This window comes from Tamandua tetradactyla, chromosome 10 (assembly GCF_023851605.1).
Source record: "Tamandua tetradactyla isolate mTamTet1 chromosome 10, mTamTet1.pri, whole genome shotgun sequence".
NCBI classification, from domain to species: domain Eukaryota; kingdom Metazoa; phylum Chordata; class Mammalia; order Pilosa; family Myrmecophagidae; genus Tamandua; species Tamandua tetradactyla.
In genome coordinates this window covers 80,247,325-80,271,642 of record NC_135336.1, presented here as the reverse complement: position 1 = coordinate 80,271,642, position 24,318 = coordinate 80,247,325, and the positions used below count along the sequence as shown (strand labels likewise).

The 24,318-nt window shown below is 34.7% G+C and overlaps 1 non-coding gene across 1 annotated transcript; it reads left to right on the top strand.

Annotated features, from left to right (window-relative positions):
* The first annotated feature begins 17,660 nt into the window (after positions 1-17,660).
* TRNAK-UUU (transfer RNA lysine (anticodon UUU)) lies at positions 17,661-17,736 on the top strand. The gene has a single exon. It is a non-coding gene; the product is annotated as a tRNA-Lys (tRNA).
* The last annotated feature ends 6,582 nt before the right edge of the window (positions 17,737-24,318 follow it).

The following is a 24,318-nucleotide window of genomic DNA, read 5'->3' as shown; positions in this document are numbered from 1 at the left end:
TGAAAAGTGTTGATTTTGTTTTATTAAGCTAATAAATATTGGCTAATCACATTGAACTTCTGTAGGCTTGTTTTTTTTTTTTGTATGCTGCATGGTGGGGTCACACTTCATTCTTATTCCCTGTGCATATCCTGTTATAGCAGCACCATTTGTTGAATTTTTGTTTTGTTTGTTTGTTTTTTGGAAAGTACATGGGCTGGGAATCGAACCCAGGTCTCCCACATGGCAGACAAAAATTCTACCATTGAACAACCCTTACACTTCCTTGTAAGCTTATTTTTATACTATGTCAAAATATGCAAAACCCAAGGTGACTATTACATCTATCTAAGTTAGTAGGTCTCAGTTTATAAATTCTGTTTCCACTGAGGTAAATCATCAAATTTTGGTTTTAGAATTTATCTTGGTGGGTCTGTAGCAGGTTAGATTGTAATCTTTCCTCAAACACATTCTTTCTAGCTATAGTAAAGTTGAAATGCAGACCATTACCTTAGTCAGCAAATGACCCTAGAAAAAGAACATGGCAATATCAGTGTGTTAGACAGGATTCTAATATAGCTCTCAGTATACCCTATTTTGGTATGGATGCTAAGGGCAAGAATGAATTTGATGGATTTTACTCCCATGCTTAGGTTATATTATATGCAACAGTTAATCTTAATATAGGGGGGTTATCTGGATGACACTGACTGTTCAGTACCCCCCCAAAACTGTTATGTACCCCAGAAAAGCCATGTTCTTTTTCATAGTCAAATCTTGTGGGGAGAGACATATTGTAGGGTAGGATTATTTTGATTAAGTTGTCTCCATGGATAGGTGACCCACTGAATTGTGAGTAAGAACCTTTGATTTGGTGGTTTCCATAGAGATGTATATTTGCCCTTATCCACTTAGTCCTTTAGGGACAAACATTTTGGAAAAAGCTTCAGAGCCAACACAGACAGAGACATTTGGAGATACAGAAAGAAAATGACCCTAGGGAAGCTGTCTGAAATTGGAGGCCAAAGGACCAGATGCCAACCACATGGCTTCCAAGCTGACAAAAGTGTTCTGGATGCCATTGACTTTCTTGAGTCAAGATATTTTTATCTGAATGCCTTAGTTTGGACACTTTTATGGCCTTAGAACTGTAAACTTGTAATTTTATAGATTTCCATCACAACAGCCAACCCATTTCTGGTACATTGCATTTCTGGCAGCATTAATAAAGTAAACACTGACTAATCATATGTGCTATTTAAAGGCAAAGTTTACTGTAGAAATGTATGTCAGATTGCAAACAAGAGAAGAGTTTGGCAATGTTGACTTGTTGGCTCAAAGATGCAAAGAGAACAGCCTGCAATTAGAAGCTGAGAGCAGCTCCCAGATGACATCCCAAAAGGATATGGGGACTTCAGTCCTAATCAAATGGAACTGAAGGCATCTAACAACATAAAAGACCATGGAAGGAGATTTTCCTTCATAATCTCCAAGCAAGAATTTAGCATACATTTGATTTTACATTTTGAGTTTGATCTTGCGATATCCTGAGTGAAAGAGCTTAGCCACAGGCTCAGCTTTGGACAGTAGCCATAGGCTGGAAAATTTTTGAGAAACATGATTGATAAAAGCCTACTTTTCCTTGAATAGATTTGTAGTAGAAACATGAAAATTAAATATGCTGCTCAGAAGAAAGTGAAGCACATTATAAAAAAATCCTAAATCACCTTACCAAATAGCCTAAATATTATAAATAGTTAGTAGAAATATGTACTCTAAAATCCTTGCCATTGAAGGCTCAGGAAGAAGTGGCAGACTTTTAGCAAAATTACATCCTGCAGTTAGGAAGAAAGGAGAATTCATAATCAATACATTTAATATTTATCTGACATCATTTCCAAACAAAGTGTTGAAATGCTGTCTGGGTTGTACATGATTCTTATAAGAAAGGAAGTGCATAAATTGAGAGAAGAAATTTTAAGCAAAAGGGAACAAGAAGTTGATGATTTGGAAAATTCTGAGCCTATCTATTTAGCAGAAGATACTAAAATTAAAAAATGTTGATTGAAAGTGTGGCATAGGGAAAAGGCTTCGAGTGTGGCCATACACTCTTTTGCTGGACATAGAGATAAGGCTGTGAGTGTAGCTCTGCAACCATTTGCTGAATCCTCACAAAAATAAAGGATCACAATCTTCAGTCTTAAAAGTCTGTTTTCTAGAGGCATTCAATCAAATCTGAAGGCTTCTAGGAAGGATAAAGCTGTTGTTTCTCAATTATCTAAATAGAATCTAAAAACAGAGAAAACATGAGTTCACAAAGATCCATGTCTACTGAAGATAATTCTTATGACATCCATGGATGATCCACAAATTTCTTAAGAAAGTTATTTCAGCAGGAATAATGACAGAAAGGGACAAAAGCAGGAAATAGTTTAATGAGGCTTTTGGAATCCCAAATTCTACTGATAGGAATCAGGGTAACAAAACTACTCAGTTGCCAACACATGCTATCTTTCATCAAAAAGCTAGGATAAATCAGAAGATTAAACCAAAAGATCAAAGGGAAGAACCAAAAGCCCAAAGGATGAAGTCCAGAGCCAAGGAAGATTATTCCCAGGCTTTAAAACCTAGTGGTGTTTGACTGTATTTCAAAACTGTTTTGGACTAGTGAACTTTTTTGATCTTACAATTTTTCCACTCTTTGAACCAGAAAGTCTATGACTTATCTTATACCCTATCATTGCATATTGTGAGTGCTGTGGCAAATAACTCTTCTTTTTAGATTCACAAGACAACAGAAGAAGAGGAAGTCTTCCCCAAGAGCTGTACCTTGTCCGCATTTGATTTAGATTATTTCGGTGATGAGATTTGGGATTTTGAGCTAGAGATTGAGATGAGATATTAGAGTTTAGAGCTTGTAAGAATTGAATGGAATTTGGGGACTTTAAACTGATGCTGAAATGGGTTGAGATTTTTGGAGACATTGGCATGAGATAAATTTTGCACTTTGAAGAATAGGAATTTCTCAGAGGTAAAGGATGGGTAGCAATAGGGAGGTTTTAAAGATGCTCCAAAAGATGACCATCCCCTGGGTTTTAATCAAATACTCAACTAGGAAAAGTTGTGAAAGGACTTTTAAGGTTATTTCAAAGTTGCATTATTTGTTGACCTTAAGAAATATAGGTTATCTGGATGGGCCTGAACATATTATGTATCATATGAGTTTTTAAAACGCAGAGTTTTCTTGAGTTAGTTGGTGAAGATGTAAAGATATTCAAGCATGAGGGGATTTGATAAAAGTTAAGTTCTCCACTGCTGAGATGAAGGATGCATTAGTTGCCCAGTGCTGCTCTAACAAAGTACTGCAAACTGGTAGATTTGTTTATAGTTTTTATTTTTATTAATTTTAAATTTAAAAAAAATATGACAACAAAGAAACAAAAACATTCTTAATATATAATCATTGCTTTCTACTTATATAATCGGTAGTTCAAAATGCCATCAAATAGCTGCATATTCATCTTCATAATCATTTCTTAGAACATTTGCATCGATTCAGAAAAAGAAATGAAAAGACAACAGAAAAATAAAATGAAACAGAAAAAATATATACATACCATACCCCTTACCCTTCCCTTTCACTGATCACTAGCATTTCAAACTAAATTTATTTTAACATTTGTTCCCCCTATTATTTATTTTTATTCCATATGTTCTACTCATCTGTTGACAAGGTAGATAAAAGAGCATCAGACACAAGGTTTTCACAATGACACGGGTCAAATTGTGAAAGCTATATCATTATACAGTCACCATCAAGAAACATGGCAATGGAACACAGCTCCACATTTTCAGGCAGTTCACTCCAGCCTCTCCATTCCATCTTGGGTAATAAGGTGATATCTACTTAATGCATAAGAATAACCTCCAGGATACCTCTCGACTCTGTTTGGAATCTTTCAGCCATTGACACTTTGTCTCATTTCACTCTTCCCCCTTTTGGTCAAGAAGATTTTCTCAATCCCTTGATGTTGAGTCTCAGCTCATTCTAGAATTTATGTCCCACATTGTCACGAAGATACACACCCCTGAGAGTCATGTCCCATGTAGAAAGGGGGAGGGTGGTGAGTTTGTTTGTTGTATTGGCTGGAAAGAGAGGCCACATCTGAGCAACAAAAGATGCTCTCCTGGGGGTGACTCTTAGGCCTAAATTTTAAGTAGGCTTGACCTATCCCTTGTGGGGTTAAGTTTCATATGAACAAACACCAAGATTGGGGGCTCAGCCTATAGCTTTAGTTCTCTACACTGCTTGTAAGGATATCAAGGATTCAACTTGGGGAGGTTGAATTTTCCCCCACTCTCACCATTCCCTGAAGGGGACTTTTCAAATTCTTTTCAACTCCTTGATCAAATCACTCTGGGATTCATCAGGACATCACTCTGGACAAACCAACAAAATCTCATGTCCTACCCAAGTTTCCATACACTTATGTTGTTCAACCAACTATCTACATAAGTTATATTAGGAGATGCTTTAGTCAAAAGGTAAATTTTATACCAAATAAACATTTTTTTGCTTTAGTCTCACACATAAGTTGAAATTTTAAAATATTAATTATCATCTATTTTCAGCACCCCGCAGTAATGGCATTCCTTTGTTCTTCCTCATGCAAAAACATTTTTTAAATTTGTACATTTAGTCACTATCATTATACTCTAGGCATTCCTAGATTATACCATCTCAGTCTTTATCATCTATCTTTCTTTGTGACTCCATTTGTGCCCCCAGCCCTCCTCCCTCTATCATTCTCACATTCGGCTTCATTCAGTGTTTTAACATAATTGTATTACAGTTAGGTAGTGTTCTGCTGTACATTTCTGAGTTTTTATATTCAGTCCTGTTGCACAATCTATATCCCTTCAGCTTCAGTTACCCAACATCTTACCCTATTTCTATGTACTGATGCTCTCCATTATCAATGAAATATTACAAGTTTATTCACTAATGTCAGTTCATATCAGTGAGACCATACCGTATTTGTCCTTTTGTTTCTGGCTAATCTCACCCAGCATGTCCTTAAGGTTCATCCATGTTGTTACATACTTCATAACTTTATTCTGTCTTTTGCTAAATAATATTCCATTGTATATATATATATATATATGTCACAGTTTATTTAGTCTATTGATGGACATTTTGGCTGTTTCCATCTTTTGGAAATTGTTAATAATGCTGCTATAAACATTGGTGTGCAAATGTCCATTTGTGTCCTTGGCCTCGTGTCCTTTGAGTAGAGACAGCATATAGATGGGTCCTGTTTTTTAATCCATTCTGCCAGACTATGTCTTTTGATTGGAGAGTTTAATCCATTAACATTCAGTGTTATTACTTCATGGGCAGTACTTTCTTCTACTATTTTGCCTTCTGGGTTTTATATGTCATATCTAATTTTCCTTCTTTTTACCTTTACTCATAGCCTTTCTACACTCTTCTCCACACCTCTCTCTTCTGTCTTCGTATCTGTCTCTAGTGTTCCCTTTAGTATTTCTTGCAGAGCTGGTCTCTTGGTCACAAATTCTCTCAGTGATTTTTTGTATGAAAATGTTTTAATTTCTCCCTCATTTTTGAAGGACAGTTTTACTAGATATAGAATTCTTGCTTGGCAGTTTTTCTCTTTTAATAATTTAAATATATTATCCCACTGTCTTCTCACGTCCATGGTTTCTGCTGAGAGATCTGCACATAGTCTTATTGGGCTTCCCTTGTATGTGATGGATTGCTTTTCTCTTGCTGCTTTCAAGATCCTCTCTTTCTCTTTGACCTCTGACATTCTAATTATTAAATGTCTTGGAGTATGTCTATTTGGATCTATTCTCTTTGGGGTACGCTGCACTTCTTGGATCTGTAATTTTAAGTCTTTCATAAGAGTTGGGAAATTTTCAGTGATAATTTCCTCCATTAGTTTTTCTCCTCCTTTCCCCTTCTCTTCTCCTTCTGGGGCACCCACAACACATATATTCACGTGCTTCATATTATCATTCAATTTCCTAGTCCCTGCTCATATTTTTCTTTTTTTTTCCCTGTTTCTTGTCAGATTTCAGATGCTCCATTTTCCAGTTCAATAATCCTCTGTTCTGCCTCCCAAAATCTACCATTGCAGGTTTCTCCTGTTTTTTCACCTCTTCTAATGTGCCTTTCATTCCCATAAGTTCTGTGATTTGTTTTGTCAGATTTTCAATTTATTTTTTTTGTTCATTCTTTGCCTTCTTTATATCCTCCCTCAATTCATTGATTTGGTTTTTGATGAGGTATTCCATGTCTGTTCGTATATTCTGAATTAATTGTTTCAGCTCCTGTATCTCATTTGAGTTGTTGGTTTGTCCCTTTGGCTATCTCTTCAATTTTCCTAGTATGATTTGTCATTTTTGCTGGCATCTAGGCATTTAATTACCTTAATTAGTTTTATTCTGGAGATTGCTTTCACTTCTTTTACCTACGGTTTTCTTGATGGATGAATTTCTTGTGTATCTGTTCTTTCACATTCAGTTCAACTTTATCTGGACCTCTAGCTTGGGTTTTGTTTAACAGAGGAAACTTTTTCAGTTCTCATTTTCTTATTTCTTGCCCTGCTTGTATGGTGCCTTTGTTTCCCCACCCTTAGGGGGGTCTACTTAGGTATTATAGACCCCAGCCAGATTTTCCCAGATCAAACCGGCCTCCTATCAGGAGGAAAGAGTCATCTGCATTGGTTTTCCCATAGGGTGAGACCCAGGAGGTTGAAAGAATTTCCTGTGAAGTCTCTGGACTCTGTTTTCCTTATCCTGCCCAGTATGTGGTGCTTGCCCGCTTGCAGGTCCCACCAGCATAAGATGATGCAGTACCTTTAACCTTAGCAGACTGTCCCTGCTGAGGACATGGTGGAGACAGAGCAGAGGTTGTAGGCTGGTTTTAATGGCTTCAAATTACCAAGCCCTGGTGTCTGAATTCCTTGAGGGAGGGATTCCACCTGAGTTGGGCTTTACTCCTCCCCTGGGGAAGGCACAGACTCCAGACAAGCCCTCAAACGAGCTTGTTTCTGCCTATGCTTGGGGCAGTTGCAGCCTGAGAAACCCTGCCACTGCATCCAAAAGCAGTCAAGCCTTTGTAGAAACATGGCAATAAAAACCTATGTTTCCTTTTTTTTTCCTTTTTCCTTCAGCCCTGTCCCCTTGGCACCAGGGCAAAAATGAGCGACCTTTGCTTTGACCAGGTTCACCTGAGCTAGGGGCCTGTTTTTAGTAGCCAGAATTTGTTAATTAATTCCACAATTGGTATTTGGTTGGGCTCAGTCCCTGCTGCTGATAAAGTCTCTTTCCTTCTCCTGGGAAGTAGCCTGTGGGGGTGGGGTGCTGGCCATGGCGGCTTGGGGAACTCACGGTTTTGGGGAGGCTCACAGTCGGTCTAACTGGTCCAGACTGGGGTATGTTGTGTGTCTGGTCACTGACATGGCCCCAGAAGCTGTTCTGTACTGTTTCTGGTTATTTAGTAGTTGTTCTGGAGGATGAACTAAAACGTGCACATTGCTAACCTACCATCTTGGCCCAGAAGTTCAAACTGGTAGATTTAAAAATAGAAATTTTTCTCACAGCTCTGGAGGCTAGAAATCTGAAATCAAAGTGTTGATAAGATTCTGCTCCCCCTGAAGGCTCTAAGGAAGAATACTTCCTTGCTTCTTCTAACTTCTGGTGGTTGCCATCAATCTTTGATGTTCTGGCTTGTAGATGCATCACTACAATTTCTACCTTTATCATCTCCCTCTGTGTGTCTTTGTCTATTCATATAAGGAAATCAGTCATATTGGACCTAGGACTACCTCTAACTCATTAGGACCTGAAAAGAACTTATTTCCGAATAAATTCCATTCACACGTACAGGGAGTTAGGATGTCAACATAGCTTTTGGGAACACACTTTAATCCACAATGGTATGCCTTCTGACCCCCAAAAATTAAGGTACTTCCCATGTGGAAACATAAATTTACCCCACCTCAACATTCCCCAGAGTCTTAAGTCACTACAATTTCAACTCTAAGTCCTAACCCTCATCTAAATATTAACCCAAAAGTCTCAAATCACAAATCTCTTCAATTAAATCAGTCATTGGTGATACTCTGAGAATGGCCATCCTGCAATAAAATTCCTCTCTAGTCACATACCTAGAAAATTGCTTCCAAAATACAATGGTGGATCCCACAGTTTCACACCAAACTTTAAAATCTATAATTATTTGCTAAAACGTACTTGGACATTTATTGCTTTTTTGTATATATGTTATATTTCACAATAAAAAAAGACAATGGTGGGGAACGCATAGCATAGCTATACCCAGTCCAAAAGAAAAACTTGGAAGAAAGAAAAAGGAGATCACATATGCCAAACAAGTTTGAAATCCAGAAGTATAAATTCCAATGTTTCAAAGCATGAGAATAAAACTCTGTAGCTCAATGCTTTGTCTTCTTGATCCTCTGGTGACAGAAGCCTTATCCTCCCAGCCTGCCAGAGTGGTTGTCCTACAGGCTATAGGTTTCAAGTTCTTGAGTCATGGAATTCCATTATCCTCAACTTCTGAGATTTGGGCTTCACTTTTCTGACCTCTGCATCTGTGACTATGTCCTATAAGTCACCCTTCCTTCCTTCAGTTCAATCACTGACCCTTTCAGTCAAGGCTAAAAGTGTTACTACTGGTATGAAATTCTCAAAAACCTTGTTGGCTTTCTGTGGCTATTGAAAGGAACTTCACTATTAGACAAGGGGCATTTCCACAGAAACTTCCTGTTTAACTCCATCTCTATTTCTTACATCTGTTGGGATGGCTGATTGTATCCTTGTCATACAGCCACATCCTTGACCCTGTTTCCATACAATCTATTTCGATAGGCTGAGAATTTTCCAAATCCCCAAGTGCTCATTCCTTATTGCTTAATAATTCCTCTCTCAATTTGAATCCTTCCTCTAGCCTTTTACTATAAAGAGAAAGATGAACAAGGCCATACCTCCAACATTTTGCTTAAAAATCACTTGTTTATTATCCATGCTCATCACTTACAAGTTCAACTCCCCCCCCCTAAAAAAATAGACAACAATGCTGCAAAATTATCTCCCCCTTTATAACAAGGATGAACTTTCCTCCACTGTTCAAAAATACATTTACGCTTTCCTTCTAAGGACTTAGCAGACATTTGGCATTCATATTTCTATGAATTCATATTTATACCAAAATGCTGTCCATGACAATATATTTCTTCTCTAAGATGAAAAAAGATTTCTTTACCATACTCCTCACTTTTATCTGAGGCCTCACCAGAATCACCTTGAACATACATATATGCACCAACTATCTCTTCAGTTTAATTTGGCATTTTCTGTTAAGCATCTCAAAATTTTTCCAGCCTCTACTTTATTCCCCAGTTACAATACCACTTCCACATTTTAAGAATTTGGTACAGTAGTATACCACCTCTTGGTAAAAAAACAAAACCAAAAAAAAAAAAAAAAACTGTGTTAGTTTTTTGGGACTTCCATTACATGGCGCCTAAAAATTGGCAAGCTTAAAACAACAGAAGTGTATTCTCTCTCAGTTTTGGAGTCCAGAAGCCTAAAATAAAGGTGCTGGCAGGGCCGTGTTCCCTCCACTGGCTCTAGGAAGGAGTTCTTCCTTTGTCTCTTCTAGTTTCTTGTGGTTACCAGCAATCCTTACATGTTCCATGTCTTATAGACACATGGCTCCAATTTCTGTCACTGTCACATGGCAAATTGCCTTTGTGTCTTTGTGTCTCTTCTTATAAGGCTACCAAGCATATTTGGTTTAGGGTCCACCTTAATCCAATATGACTTTATCCTAACTTGATTTTGGCTTTGTGAGAACCCAGTGAATCTTGGACTTCTAAAGCTGCTAAATTTGTGATTATTTGTTATACAGCTCTTGAAAACTAATACAATCAGCAATCTGAGAAGGATTCTCCCACTCTGGAATTTTGGGTTATTTACTTCTTTCTCATTTCATGGCTTTCCAATATAAATCAAATTAAAGTATCTTTAATTTATCCAAGGTTTTTTCCTAGTTATTGTAGCGGTATTATGGTCTACCATAAGAACAACATCCCACTAAGAATTATATAAAATATAATTTTGTATTAACAAAATAAAAAATTTTATTTGGATATGGCTCAAATAAAAGCAGATTATAATTTTGCAGTTTTTTTTTTTTTTTTTTTTTTTTTTTTTTTTGCCATGGGCAGGCTCTGGATATAAAACCCAGGTCTCTGGCACAACAGGCGAAAATTCTGCCTCTGAACCACTGTTGCACCGCCCTTCGCATGACTTTGAAATGATTATAACAAAAGAAAAGTGAGTCACTTTGGCCTAATGCTACATTTTCTTTTTAGTGGCCCAGGTCTTCAATACTAAAGTAACCTTGTGTTATTTAGTGAATAATACATGTATTTTTATGATATATAAATTTATTCCAACATTCATATTCTAGACAAAACCACAGACAAAACACCAAAACTTATTTTTCTATACAGTCAAATATAGCTAGTAATAAACATGAAGATATGAGATGAAAGGGGGGGAGAATGATGACATGAAGGAATTGGAGCTAATATGTTTATGTTTCCTAAAGCAAAGTCATTATCTGAAATGCCAAATAAATACATACAGTATAAATACTTTGTTTACTTTATTTGAAAAATAGAGGCATGCAGCACAATAACTACATAAAGTTATATAAATAGCAAACTTGGGGATCAGCAAGAGAGCAACAGGAGAATTTAAGTCAGTTGCAATCTTTTATTGCATGATAAGAAGTGAATAGATTTATATCAATATGAAATAATAAGAAATAGACTTTCAAGCATATTATTAAAATTATGGATATAACAATACAGAAGGGGTGAGTGGTGGGGGCAAAGCTGTTGTTTTTAATAATAAGTAATTATGTAATCTCTTGCTAAAAAAAGTTAGTAGTTACAGAAAGTTTTTTGAATGAGTTCATCATTCACATATCTCTTCTGAATTCAATTATACAATTATAATTATAGGTCATATCTTCTTGACTACACATAAATTAAGAATGTTAAGATTAACATGCTACTTGGTTTTACTGTGAGAAACAAATCAGTGGTAGTGTTCACAGTCCATAAAAAATTTCTGTTAGAGTTATGCATTTAAAAATCACTATTTCTATCATAAAACATATGCTTTCTAAGATCCAGTAGTATATGTTGTTGAAAAATTACAATAATACTCCCTGAAGCATTACTCAGTAAAAATTCATTGGAACAAATAATAATTTGCATTTATTAATTATAAGTTATTATTAAAGTTTCTTAACTGTTTAGCACCTCAAGATCCTTTGATAAGGCAGAACAATAATGTTGTGTGTGAAATTATACTCAAATAAATTAATCCTAACATCTAGAATGTAACATAACTACCTATTAAGTATTTTTAGTCATTCAGTTGTAAGTATTGTATAAATGGCAAAATTCTATAAAATATTAGATAACTACTAATGCCAATTTTGTGGAGTCTATCAAAACTGAATAGCTTCATGAAAAAAACAATGTATAGAACAATTTACTTGGTATGAATTTATGTCATTCATTCAAAGTCCAATTAAACAATATAAAGTATTTTTTTTCAATTGTGAAAATGTTGGGAATATAACCCAATCTCAATCATTGAGTATGGTTAGAAAACAATTTTGCATATAATTCAAAACATAGTATAGAAGGAAAATTTGTATTAAAAATATGATGCTTACCGGACCGCACACCTTCTGCCCCCTCTAAAATAGGTGATGAATGTGAACTGGAGAAAACAGTATTATAAAGACATGGCTCTTAAGGGATTTAAATCGTAGCTTCAGGTTGCAGAGTATTATCAGGACATGCCCAGTGAGAGGCAAACAGCTAATTACTTATGGATCATGATCAATGATATTTGTCCTCAAAAAAGGGGAAGATAGTATATTAATTCTACATAGGTCTACACTTGTTAGAATAATACACCATGGTTCAGGAATTGTTCATGTTTAAATAACTACAAATCAGCAAGAGTTTCAAAAATACTTGGTTTCATTATTGTCAGCACCTAGTCATACGCAAAACAATTCATTTAAAAGTACCTGGAAATGAACAATAATAGGATCTGTCAAGCACTGAACACTTTCTAAGTATTTTTGTATCGAAACTACAATTTATTGTTATAACAACACCATGAAGTAAATCGGATTATGGTCTGAACATTTCAATTGAACAAGGAAGAGATTAAATCAAGTATCACTATAAGAGGTATTGACACCAACCAGGCTGACTGCTTCCAAAATGTGGAAGCTGTGACAGTAATAAAAATAACTTCTATATCTGAGTGTTTTACATGCATTATCTCATTTTTATACTAACATAACAATCAGTTATGTTGTAGTTTGTGAGCTAATAGAATGCTTAACACCTAAATCCAATTCATATAGAAGAGAAATTGGGTCAAAATAAGCCCAGAGGTACCTCTAAATCCAAATAAGCCCCTTATGAATTTCTTTATTCTCTGCACTATTGCATATTTACTGGGTGATCGATTCTTTCTTTCAAATCATAAAAGGGAAGTTTAGCTAATATTCCATTTTTCATTGGGGAGGACTGTCATATGCTCTGACTTTTTGAAAGAAAGATAGCATCTTGCATTAGCTCTAGGTAATACTCAAATTGCATAATTATTTTGCATTTAAAAGTAACCATATTCAAGGAAAAATAGCATTTATGAAAAAAACTTCAGTAAAATGAACCAACCCCAAACCTATTAGATTAATATTTTGTGACACATGTTGTATTAGCTTCTTTTAGAACAGATTTCATCCATTTCAAGTCATTTATTCAGCCTTGAAAATATAAATATTTTTGCCATTGTTTTCTAAAGGGCAGATCCTGCCTTATTTATTTGGTATATTATTTTCAAAATGTCACAAAATGGCAAAGAGTAAAGAATTGTACAGATCAAGAAAAACAAGTTTTGCATATTTAATTACAAAAGGGAGAGCAGAAAAACATTTACCAAGGCTTCTCAAATGGCTTTATCTGAAGTATGTATAAATAATTCATTTACAGATATATTAAATAGAGAAATAATCATCTCAATTACCAATGCTCAGATATCATGCTTAAGTATATTTGTGACTGAAAACATTTAAAAAAACTATTCCAAAGGAGGGCATGATTAGAATGAGCATAGTTTATAGTCTTGTTTCTCCACCCTCTCACCCCTAGATGTATTAAGATAGATGGTTGTGACACATTCTGCTTAAAGTTATGATTAGATTGGATTTTTTGGAAATGTTTCACAACTTTCTCTCTTCTCTTCTTATTAAAAATCATGTTGCAGTTAGTCAATTTCATGTTCCCCAATATAGTTATACAGCTAAGCAGATGATATCCGAATTTTAAGTCACACTCAAACAGATACATTGAAACAATAGCTATTGTTAAATTATCATCCCACATATAGTACAAGTTAAACATGGCCATAAATGAAATTGTTGGCTTCTCCTGCCTGGATGTTGCTCTTCTTTGGAATTCAGTAACTGATCTAAGGCAAAATCAGTTACTTTCAAACTGAAGGCCTTGGAGACATCATTGACTCATTCATTTCCATCACTCTTTTTATGTAATTGGTCTTTAAATTCTGGAGAGTCTATCTCACATACTCCTTTACTTCATTAACTCTTCTGCCACTGTCAAATAACACCCCTCATCAACCCCTGATAAGGCTTTTTTGCTATTTTGTTAAAAGTCAGTATTAAATTTCCTTCACCTGTTTGGGGGCTTGGTAAGCAAGTCTGAAATCCATGGGTTGGACAGAAAGAAGGGAAGTTGATGGGCAGGCTAGAATCCTAAGGGCATAGGCTAAAACTTTTGTCTTCAGATATTCAGAAAGGGATAATTTTCCTTGGGTTAAAGTCAACAGATAACAGTCTCTAACCAAAACAGAATTTTTCAAATTCTTCATGCCAGCACCTAAATTAGTGTTTGATTGAATAACTGGAAGGACGCAGGTTAGGCAACAAAATGGCTGCTACCCTTTCTTCTACCCTGGTAGCCTAGCCAAGCGAAGCTTCAAAGAAGTCATCACTCACAATTACTCATTACCCAGATATTTTAGCATGTATTTCTAACATAACTAAAATACAACCATCAAAATCAAGAAATTAACATTGGTACATTACAACCCACTAATTCTCAGACCCTTTTCATGGTCTTCAGAGTAAAATTTTGCATTTAGTTATCATGTCTCTTTAGTCTCCAATTTTCTGGTAAAGTTTGTTATTTTTTTCCTTGACTTTCATGACCTTGAGACAATTGAAGGCTATTGACTGTTGCAAGTGTTAAGTTTTCTGTTTGTTTTTTTGTTGTTGTTGTTTGTTTGTTTTTTAGGCAGACCCTCAGTTTATCTGCTGCTTCCTCATGATTAGATTCATATTATGCATCTTTGCCAGGAATAATATAGTGTTGTGTTCTTATTCCTTGCTTTTAGGTGGCACATTATTTCTATTTGTCCTATTAATGTAGAATTTCTAAAATCAGCTCTATGGATATTCTGGAGATATTAACTTTTGTTGTAGAGGTTTTCATGTGCAATCTTTGGCAGTATCCTTCTCCTCTACCCCTTGTATGCCCATAGCACCCCAACCCATCCTGAAGCAAAAATGTTTCCAAATGTTGCCAAATTGCCTCAGGTGGTAAAACTGCTTAAGCTTGAGAACCACTGCATTAGTGAATACATTCATTTTGGTCAATTGAGTGTTTTGGGTGATTATTAGACTTTTATAATGTCACTGTTTTCTATATTATATTAATATGAATTAAATTGATGCATTACTTTCAAACTAAGCAAATATCACATTCTTCAGTAAACTTTCAATTTGTGTATTTATGTATTTGTATATCTATGAACTGATGATTTTCTATTTTTTAATAGAAAACAGATTTTCTATTTTTTAAGAGTTAAAATCTAATTGTATCATTATTTATTTTGATGCACAAATTGTTCCTAATTTTATCTGTTGGAGGTCTTTCAAGCTGGTTTCTTTATCCTTCTGAAATGTCGCTATCATACTTTGAGTGCTTTTATTTTCTAGTGCACGTGATGTTGGATTCTTCTGTGCTAAATAGATGGTCCGTTTTCATTGTTATAAGAATATGTTATTAATACCTATACTCTTGAATATTGCATGGTATTTAACATACAATGTCATCTATCCTTCAGTTTTTATTATCTGCCTACTTGAATATCTCTTGATATGCTCTATCATATATAAAAGGCTATGTTTTCCTTTTAGATTTCAAGTTCCTACTTAAATAAATGAAGGAATACAGGAACAAATAAAGAAGGGTCCATAAAATGTATCTACTATGAATCAGCTTAGGTGCCTAAGATATATTCTGGCCTGAAGGACATTTTTTAAAACAATAAGTAAAGGTTTATCTTTTACTTCAAATCTAAGACATCATTTTATACCATTATGGAAAAATTAGAAGAGCGGACAAAACGTATTATGAAAGATGAATATTTAATATTGATTATTGCTCTCGGATGCCACACTATGTTCCTCAGGGAGAGTTATCTGTTACAATCTCTTTGCTTCAGCTTGCCATCTCTTGCCTATAGATTCTTACCTATACATTCTTACTGGAACTCAGCAGGACTAAATAGATACCCTTTTTATGAAAGAAGTTTCCTCAATTTCCAGATCCCTTTTTACTAATGTATAATATTTCATCTCACTCATTATGTAATTACTGAGGCCGTTGCTTTGCCTTTACTTCTGGTATTTGTGTGGTACCTGCCTCTTGGATACATGAATTCACCTTATTACATGTTGCAATAGGTTAATACTTATCTCATGGGCCAAGGTGACTAGTGTGATAAGAAAGGAATCAATGTATTCTAATGTACCAGTGTCAGAATGTTAGATATCATGCAGGTCCTCAAATATAAAGAACCATAAAAAACTTATAGGAGGGCAAGAGGTAATGTCAATTGTAGGGCTTTCTAGTTCCAGTGAAATTTGTCATTAGTAGTTAAAATTGAGTGCATGACAGTTCTTCTGAAGCTCTGGCATTGAGTCACATATTTGCTTAGCCCATGCCATTTCTGATTAATTTTTGAGCCCACAACTAAAACTATTCTTACTTACAACTGTTTCCTGTCTTTCCACATGTATTCTTATTATCTTCTATCAGATTTTTGGTAAAGAAAAATAGAAATCTGAAGTAGCAGAAGAGAACAGCAGTATCCGGTGGAACTTCTAAGTCTAGCTAGGGAAGAGGTCAAGTCCAACCAAAAAAAAATTGAGTTGCTGCTGTGAAAGAGGATGAGGCAGCTGCACAGAATGAGCTATGTGAAGTCAAGTCCCAGCGAGAAGCAGCAACCATACTAAGCAGGCCACAATGAACCAGCACTAGGATTGTGGCCTTGGTAGGTGCAACCCCAGCTGGGTAGATATATTTTAAATGCAACCAAAAAGGACATTTGAGAGCTACAGGAAATTTCTGCCTCTGACTAAGACTGGCAGAAGTTCTGCCTGAAATCAAACCTTATTCCTAACCTTTAGCTCCTGATACAACTTTTGGGCACTGCTAAAGACATTAGGAGTGTGGTTTGTAGCTTTCACTCACTGCTTTGCGGTTATGTGGCAAACGGCTTAAAAACCCCCTTCTTTTTTTTTTTTTTACTCCAAGAATCCTTGCATATTTCATTAATGCAATTTCCAGATGGGCTTCGGAAAGCATCACAAGATGAGCAATAAGATTTAAAAGGTCCTATTAGGGGAAAACATTAGTACTATTTAGTCTGCAGAAGAAAAAGCTATGGGTATCATGGCAAATCTTTCCTTATACATGTAAAGTTACTAAAATGGTAGTATCATTCTAATCAGCCATTTTCCAGCTCTACTAGTGAACTGAGATGAAGAAAGGCTATTACTACAGAAGAATGGATGAAAATTAGCTATGGAAGAAAAGTACTCTAACAGTAAGTGCTTCTTAAAATGGAATGAACTAATACATTTCTTTCCTTAAGAAAAAGCCTAACATCACAGACCACAGAAGTGTGGTATGGACCTTTCTCTGATTAGGTGATCATAGGAGATTCTTTTAAATTCCTTAAGTGCAATTCTTACTGTTGAGAAAGGAATAAATAATGAACTGAATGTAAAGAGAACCCAGTCTAATGCCAATAAAATGGAATAGGGCCAATTTATGCACAGTTTGAAGTCGTTTTATTTTCAAAGCGAGCATATATCTTAATGACAAAAAATATTTTAAATGATATATTTGGGCATTGCAAGACAGATCTCTGAAATTTTTTGCACTGCATTTTTGCCTGTAGAAATAGATTAAATGCTGTATAAAATACACATGGAAGTTAAATTCGTATATTTTAATGAAGTTAAACATAATGTGATATTTTTACAAATGTGATAATTGAGCAGTTTGAATGTCTCACATTGCTAATAGTGAAATAAATATTTGATATAATATAAAACCTTAACAGATTTATTTGAAAAATGTAAAAATATGTACTAGTTGCTTAAAAAACAAGATTATTTTTCAAAAGAGTGGAGAATATAAAAGCCAAAGTAGGATGCATGGGTAGGTAGTTCAGTGGTTAGAATGCCTGCCTTTTATGCGGGAGACCCAGGTTCGATTCCTGGACCATGCACTCAAAAAAACAAAAAAACAAAAAAAAAAGGAAACAGTTTTAGAGAAAATTAAAAGTTAAGAAAAGCAATTAGACCAAATTCAAGTTGTCTTTATTATAATTATTGAAAATTGGAACAGGTTACTCTATGGAATGTGTTTCTTCTTGCTCCATAACAACTCAATTTTATTAAAATATGTTAGTGATGATTTGAAAAATCAACATTATTAATAACATTATTTGTGGGAATTTACATATTCATTCTCTTTCTGTGGAATGCAAGTCATTCTAGTTATTTCACTACAAATTAATAAAAAATAACTTACAGTGTAAATGTACAAGGATTTACATTTCAATGACAGAAAGCGAAATTAAGTTCTAAAGATTTTCTTATTTCTTATATCAATATTTAGCAAATGGAAATAATAGCAATCTATAAAACTTTCAACCAAATCAGTCTATTCACAGAGCTCTTATTACACAAGCAGAAGGAAAATTTGAAAGTAGGGTTGACCAGAAGCCTGAAGGCCAAGGTGTCTGACTCTTTGTACAAAAGTTACAAAATATCAGATTTGTAAAAAAAAAAAAAGAAAAAAAATATCAGATTTGAAACAGGTTGAGTATTCTCTGAATCTCAATATTTGAACCACAAACATATGAAATCAAGAATTTCTGAATAGACTCATAGGAATTTTGGCAGAAATAGATGAAAAAATAATGTGATATCTTTTTAAAACATAATGAAGTAAGCATGTTTGCCTCATTATTACATTCCTACTCTACACTGGATATTCCTCATGCATTTCTCAATAAATATTAAAGAAAAATAAAAAAGCTAAGATTTGAATATATTTTGAAAACTTATGCTTTGGAAGTATGATGAAATCGAGAGTAATACAAATATTAGTGTGGAATATCAATTAACAATTGGATAAAAAAATAGAAAAAAATTTATTTGTGCCACTCAAAAATTAATTTCATAAAATGTATAAGTACATTGAAAATCATATTATAGAAAGAAAAGTACATTTTCAGATTTCTAGAAAATTATAGCTACATTTCAAAAATATTTCAGTAGCTCTTGTATCAAATTTGTAAGTTAGAAATCAAAATAATAGTATTCTAAATTTTGACTTAATGCTTTTGTTTAATTAAGAACTAAGTTATAAGCAAAATACGAACTGGTAAAATATTTCTCCTACAAATTAAATTTAATTTCAATATTTTATTTAAAAGCTCATATAAACAGATGAGAAAAGAAATTAAATTCCAAACCTAAATAGGCAAGGATAATGAAAAATTTACATAAATTGCCATAAGTAATTGAAAGGTAACAAGTAAAGATAAGAAATAGTAATTCAAGATAGGGACAATAGATCAGCAAGGGAAAATAAGAGAGATCAGTGTTCATTCAGGGTAACTCAACCAGTTCCCTGTAAGTGGCATTCAGAGTTTAAGGGTATAAAGTGGTAAGTGTTACAGCTAAAAAGTAAGATATTGCAGTTCCATAAAGATTCTAGTATGTTATTGTGCTCATACTTTATATTCATTCCTTTGAGAACACTGGAGCGAGGTGTCTGACAAATGAGAATTGTGTGTAATTTAGAAAAATCGCCCTGAAAATGTTCGCCAAGCAAAAACTTAGGAGATATGATAACCCAGAAAGATAAAACTAGTGTTAAAAATCAATATGGCCCTGAGGGCATTTTCTAATGTGAAAAATTCAATTGCAAAAGAGCTGAAAGTTAAAGAAGGGCACAAATCAAACTCAAGTGCATTCCTAGATGAAGAGGATGAGGAGAATTTCCACACAACTACCACCACATATAAAATATAAATCTGGGACCCTGAAAGACTGTATGTCCAGTCTACATATGAGAAAAAAATGTAAGTTTGCACATGGATTTCCAGGCTGGGTCTGTCCTGTATGGTCTGAGGAAGTCATAATCCCTAAATCTGGAGTAAGGTCATCAAAGAATGTTAAGGTGTGAATTCCTGACAAAAGAAAATGCAAATTTTCTTCAACATATGTTACATTCTACCTAGACTTCAAATTATATCTATAAATGATTTTTTCCCAATAAATGGCTGGTATACCGTCAAAGAAAACCAGAAATGTAAGACAAAAGCCATCATGAACAAGAGCAAGCAAACAGTCCTATGCATTTTGGAATTATCATACACAAAATGTAAGAGAATGTGTTTATAAAGTGTAAAGAAATAAAAAGATCATAAACATATATAGAGAAAAAAAAGAATATTATGAAAGAATCCATACCAGATTTTAAAATAAGTATGTGCATAAAGGAAAAGATTTAACCAAAATTGAGAAGTTGATTGATGACAGCTTAGACAGTGAAGAGTGAATTAGTATAAAAAAAGATAATAAAAATAAAAGACTGACCTTTCTGACACTTTAGCCTAAACTCTTAGAAAATGGGGATAATCTTATTTCATACCTTGTTTCATAAGTAGCTTAGATTTTTTTTATTTATATATGTGTGTGTACTAAGTTTGTAAAGTACAAAATCTAAATAGTCAACCATCTATTTACAAGAATTTTTTTATACAAACGCTTTGCTTTCCAAATGCACATAAGGAAACTTGACAAGACAGTATGCTAAATGTACTATATTTGCAAAAAGTTCACTTTCATCATATCACACAAATAAGTGGATCTATAGCTTATTCAGAAAGCAACAAAACCATACAAAATATTACATCCACACACATTGCCTTTTAAAAAATATAACAAGAATTAAAACACTAGAATTTATTTACTTTGCCAAAATGCATGGTTCTATCCTGCTAGAAGTTATGTAAATACTGAGATATAAAATCAAGCAAACAGATAAAATTTCATCTTACTGAACAAGCTTGCAAAGATGAATTTGGTTATATTTAGATATGTGTTGTATATCTTGCAATTTTATGGAACTCCAGTGATGAACTAACTATATTTACTACTGATCACATTTGTCTTCCTCCTGCCAAATAAAGCAAATTTTATGACTCTTAAACTCTTGGGTCATTAATGATAATTGTCAAAACTCTCAAAGGTGTCATGTTAGCTGCATATTTGTGAGTTGTTTTCTCATGGTAGAAAAGATATTTTACAACAGATACCATGAATGTATTTTCTCGCCCTTTCCTTCCACTAGCACCAATACTTCTACAACAGCCTTTAAAATCACAGCTTTGGTGACTTTCTTTCCATTTACAATGTCATTTTTTCCTTTATTTATTTATATATATATTTATTTATATATTATTTTTTTTTTTTTTGCATGGACAGGTACTAGGAATCAAACCAAGGTCTCCAGCATGGCAGGTGAGCATTCTGCCAATAAGTCACTGTCGCACTGCTCTCCATATTTTTTTTATATCTTGGAAATAACTCCCCAGACATTGTTTTAGCTTTCCAGCTAAATGGCTGACAAACCTCCTTATTTGTCAGAAGCCATATGAAAATACTAAACTTCTTAGACAAAATGTATTATGGAAATATCTTAAAAATCAATGGATTTTCTCACTTTTTTTATCCTATGACAGTCCGTGTAACTGAGTCAGGGACACAGAAGCCCAGCACAGTTACATAGGCACACATTATGATTGAGTTTTCTGTGAATTTGTGAAATAGCAATACAAATTTAACCCCTTTAAACAATTTTGAGAGAATTTGTTTGATTTTTTCCTCACATGACCAAGAGTTTAATTCTTCATCAGTTAGGCTGATAAAGCAAGAAGAGAACATTGTTGTTGCAGCTTCTACTTTATAGAAGAGCATCCAAAGAGAAATTGTGAAGTTCCTTAGAATGTGGGAATGTGGGAAACACTTAGATTATTAAATATCCTAGAAGATAGGATTCTTTACCTCATATGACATTCTCATTCTGTATGACCTTAAGTTGTGTATAAAACTCAGTTTTATAATTTGATTAGAATCAAGCAGCATTTGCAAGTTTAGCATACTTAATAAATTTGAATTAGACTAACATGACATTGGCAGTGTAGGCAAAGTTTTTGCAGCTTTGTCAATAGGCAATTAACTATACTGAACACACGTAACACTCCAAAGACAATGCTAAAGGATTTAAAGAAATCAACATGACATTACAAAAAATGGTGGTTGGATTCTAGCTCTTTCTCCAAGCAGGAAATATTCCTTCCAGGCTGAAGAGATTTAGATTCCCTGTTATCCTAGCTTCAGAACAAGAAACACTGAATTTACCAAAGGATAATTGCATATCTTGAGACATCTTAAAAATAGGATACAGTCCTTTTTGAGATTAATGGCAGAGACTGAGAATAATCTACAATAGTTCAGAGGTGAAGATAATGATGCCAAGTCAGAACTATGTCTAAGACATCCAGAATTCCTTATTTTGTTATGATTTATTATCACCATTATAATTAATGACTTTAATGAAGACATGAAACCTGATATCAAAACTTAATCTACTGTAATTTTGAATGGAAACAGTGGTTTAGAGCACTGATTTTGAAATTTGACTGCCTGGATTTGAAACCAGATCTAGTAAGCTGGATGATTTTCCAAACTTCACTTATATTCTGATCTAAGAGGGCTGGGTAAATTGTTCCAAGGATGTCATTACCCTACAGAATATTTGAACACTTAGCAAAAACAAGCAGAACCATAAACAGCTTTATGAAAAGGTAGGAGAAGTTTATGGTGCCCTTGCTGGGCCACCCCAAATGCTTCCCCAGGGTAATGTAGAGCTGGCCTGTGCTCCCACTGTGGGTCCCTGGCCCTGTTCCAGAGGGAGAAGAGAAACTCCTGTGTGCATACTGCAGAGCCTGTATGTCGGTGCTAATGTGTTGGGTGGCAGCCTGAAAGGCTGAACCAGGAAATTCATCTAGAGCTCACCCCCACCAGAACATGCCCTGCAGGCAAAAGCAGCTGATGAACAATGAAATCAGTGGATGGAACAATTAAGCCGAATGGTCTGGAGCGAAAGATTATCTGGTTTAATTCATGCAATACACCATATAAGAGGGGTAAAATATCTATTTCATAGGTAGTAGAGAGAGCATTTGCACACCTATAAATTGGGGAATTTCTAAGGCCAGGAGCAAGAACAAGCTTAGGGTAAGATGCAGTCTCAGAAAAGATGGAGAGGGCACTGCATTACACAATAGCTTAAGGCTAGTCTTCTTGGGAGAAGACAGAACTCTGAAGACCACAAGCCAGCACAGGTCGATTTGTAAAGACTTTGAAAGATGTTTTTGCATTTTTAGTTTGTTTGTTTGTGTTAGCTCCTGACATTCAAAGAAAACTGTCATATCACTAACTAGATATTGTAATACTAGATAACTGGTAAAATTAAAGAACAGATAGATCAGAGACTAAAATACATAAACACTTAAAAAATTAAAATGTGCTGTGTGCAACAGAAGATTAGAAGACAAACCAAGAAATAGGAAATGATGAACCATCTAAATAATAAATTAAAAGAAATCATAAATAAAGAAGACAAGGCTGCATTTATTGGGAAAACACTTAAAAAAATTCTTACATGCTCAGAAAGATGAAGAAAATAGAGAGAAAGGACTAAAGGCTATCAGGAAAACAATGAATCAAAAATATGAGAATATCTTTGAGATCCTACATAGGAACCAAACAGAATTATTGGAGTTGATGACTGTGGTAGTTAGATTCAGTTGTCAACTTGACCAGGTGAAGGCACCTAGTTCTGTTGCTGTGGACTTGAGCCAATGGTACGTGAACCTCATCTGTTGCTAATTATATCTGCAGTCGGCTAGGAGGTGTGTCTGCTGCAATGAGTGACGTTTGACTTAATTGGCTGGTACTTAAATGAGAGAGCACAACATAGCACAGCCTAAGCAGCTCGGCATTCCTCATCTCAGCACTCACAGCTCAGCCCAGGCCTTTGGAGATGCAGAAAGAAGTCACCCCAGGGAAAGTTGTTGGAACCCAGGGGCCTGGAGAGAAGACCAGCAGAGACCATCCTGTGCCTTCCACACAAGAAAGAACCTCAGTGGAAAGTTAGCTGCCTTTCCTCTGAAGAACTAACAGAATAAATCCCCTTTTATTAAAAGCCAATCCATCTCTGGTGTGTTGCATTCCAGCAGCTAGCAAACTAGAACAATGACTATGATAACAGAAGTGAAAAACACTCTAGAGGGATTCAACAGAAAGATCTGAGCTAACAAAAGAAAGACCCAGTGATCTCAAAGGCAAAACAATTGAAATTTATTAGGCTGAGTAGAAAGAAAAAAGAATAAAAAGAAGCGAATAGAGCCTAAGAGACCTGTGGGACAACATCAAGAGTACCAATATATGCATTATAGAAGTCCCAGCAGGAGTAAAAAAAAGAGAGATAGGTGCAAAATGAATACTCAAAGAAATATGGGCAGAAAACTTCCCAAATTTAATAAAAGATATGAATATGCACATTTAAGAAATCTAATAAAACCCAACTGGATACACTAAAAACAAACAAACAAAAACATGCCCAGACACAGGAATCAAACAATCAAATGATAAAAACAAGGAAAGAATTGCGAAAGCTGCAAGAGAAAATTAATATGCTGTGCATAGGGAGTCCTAATATAATTAAG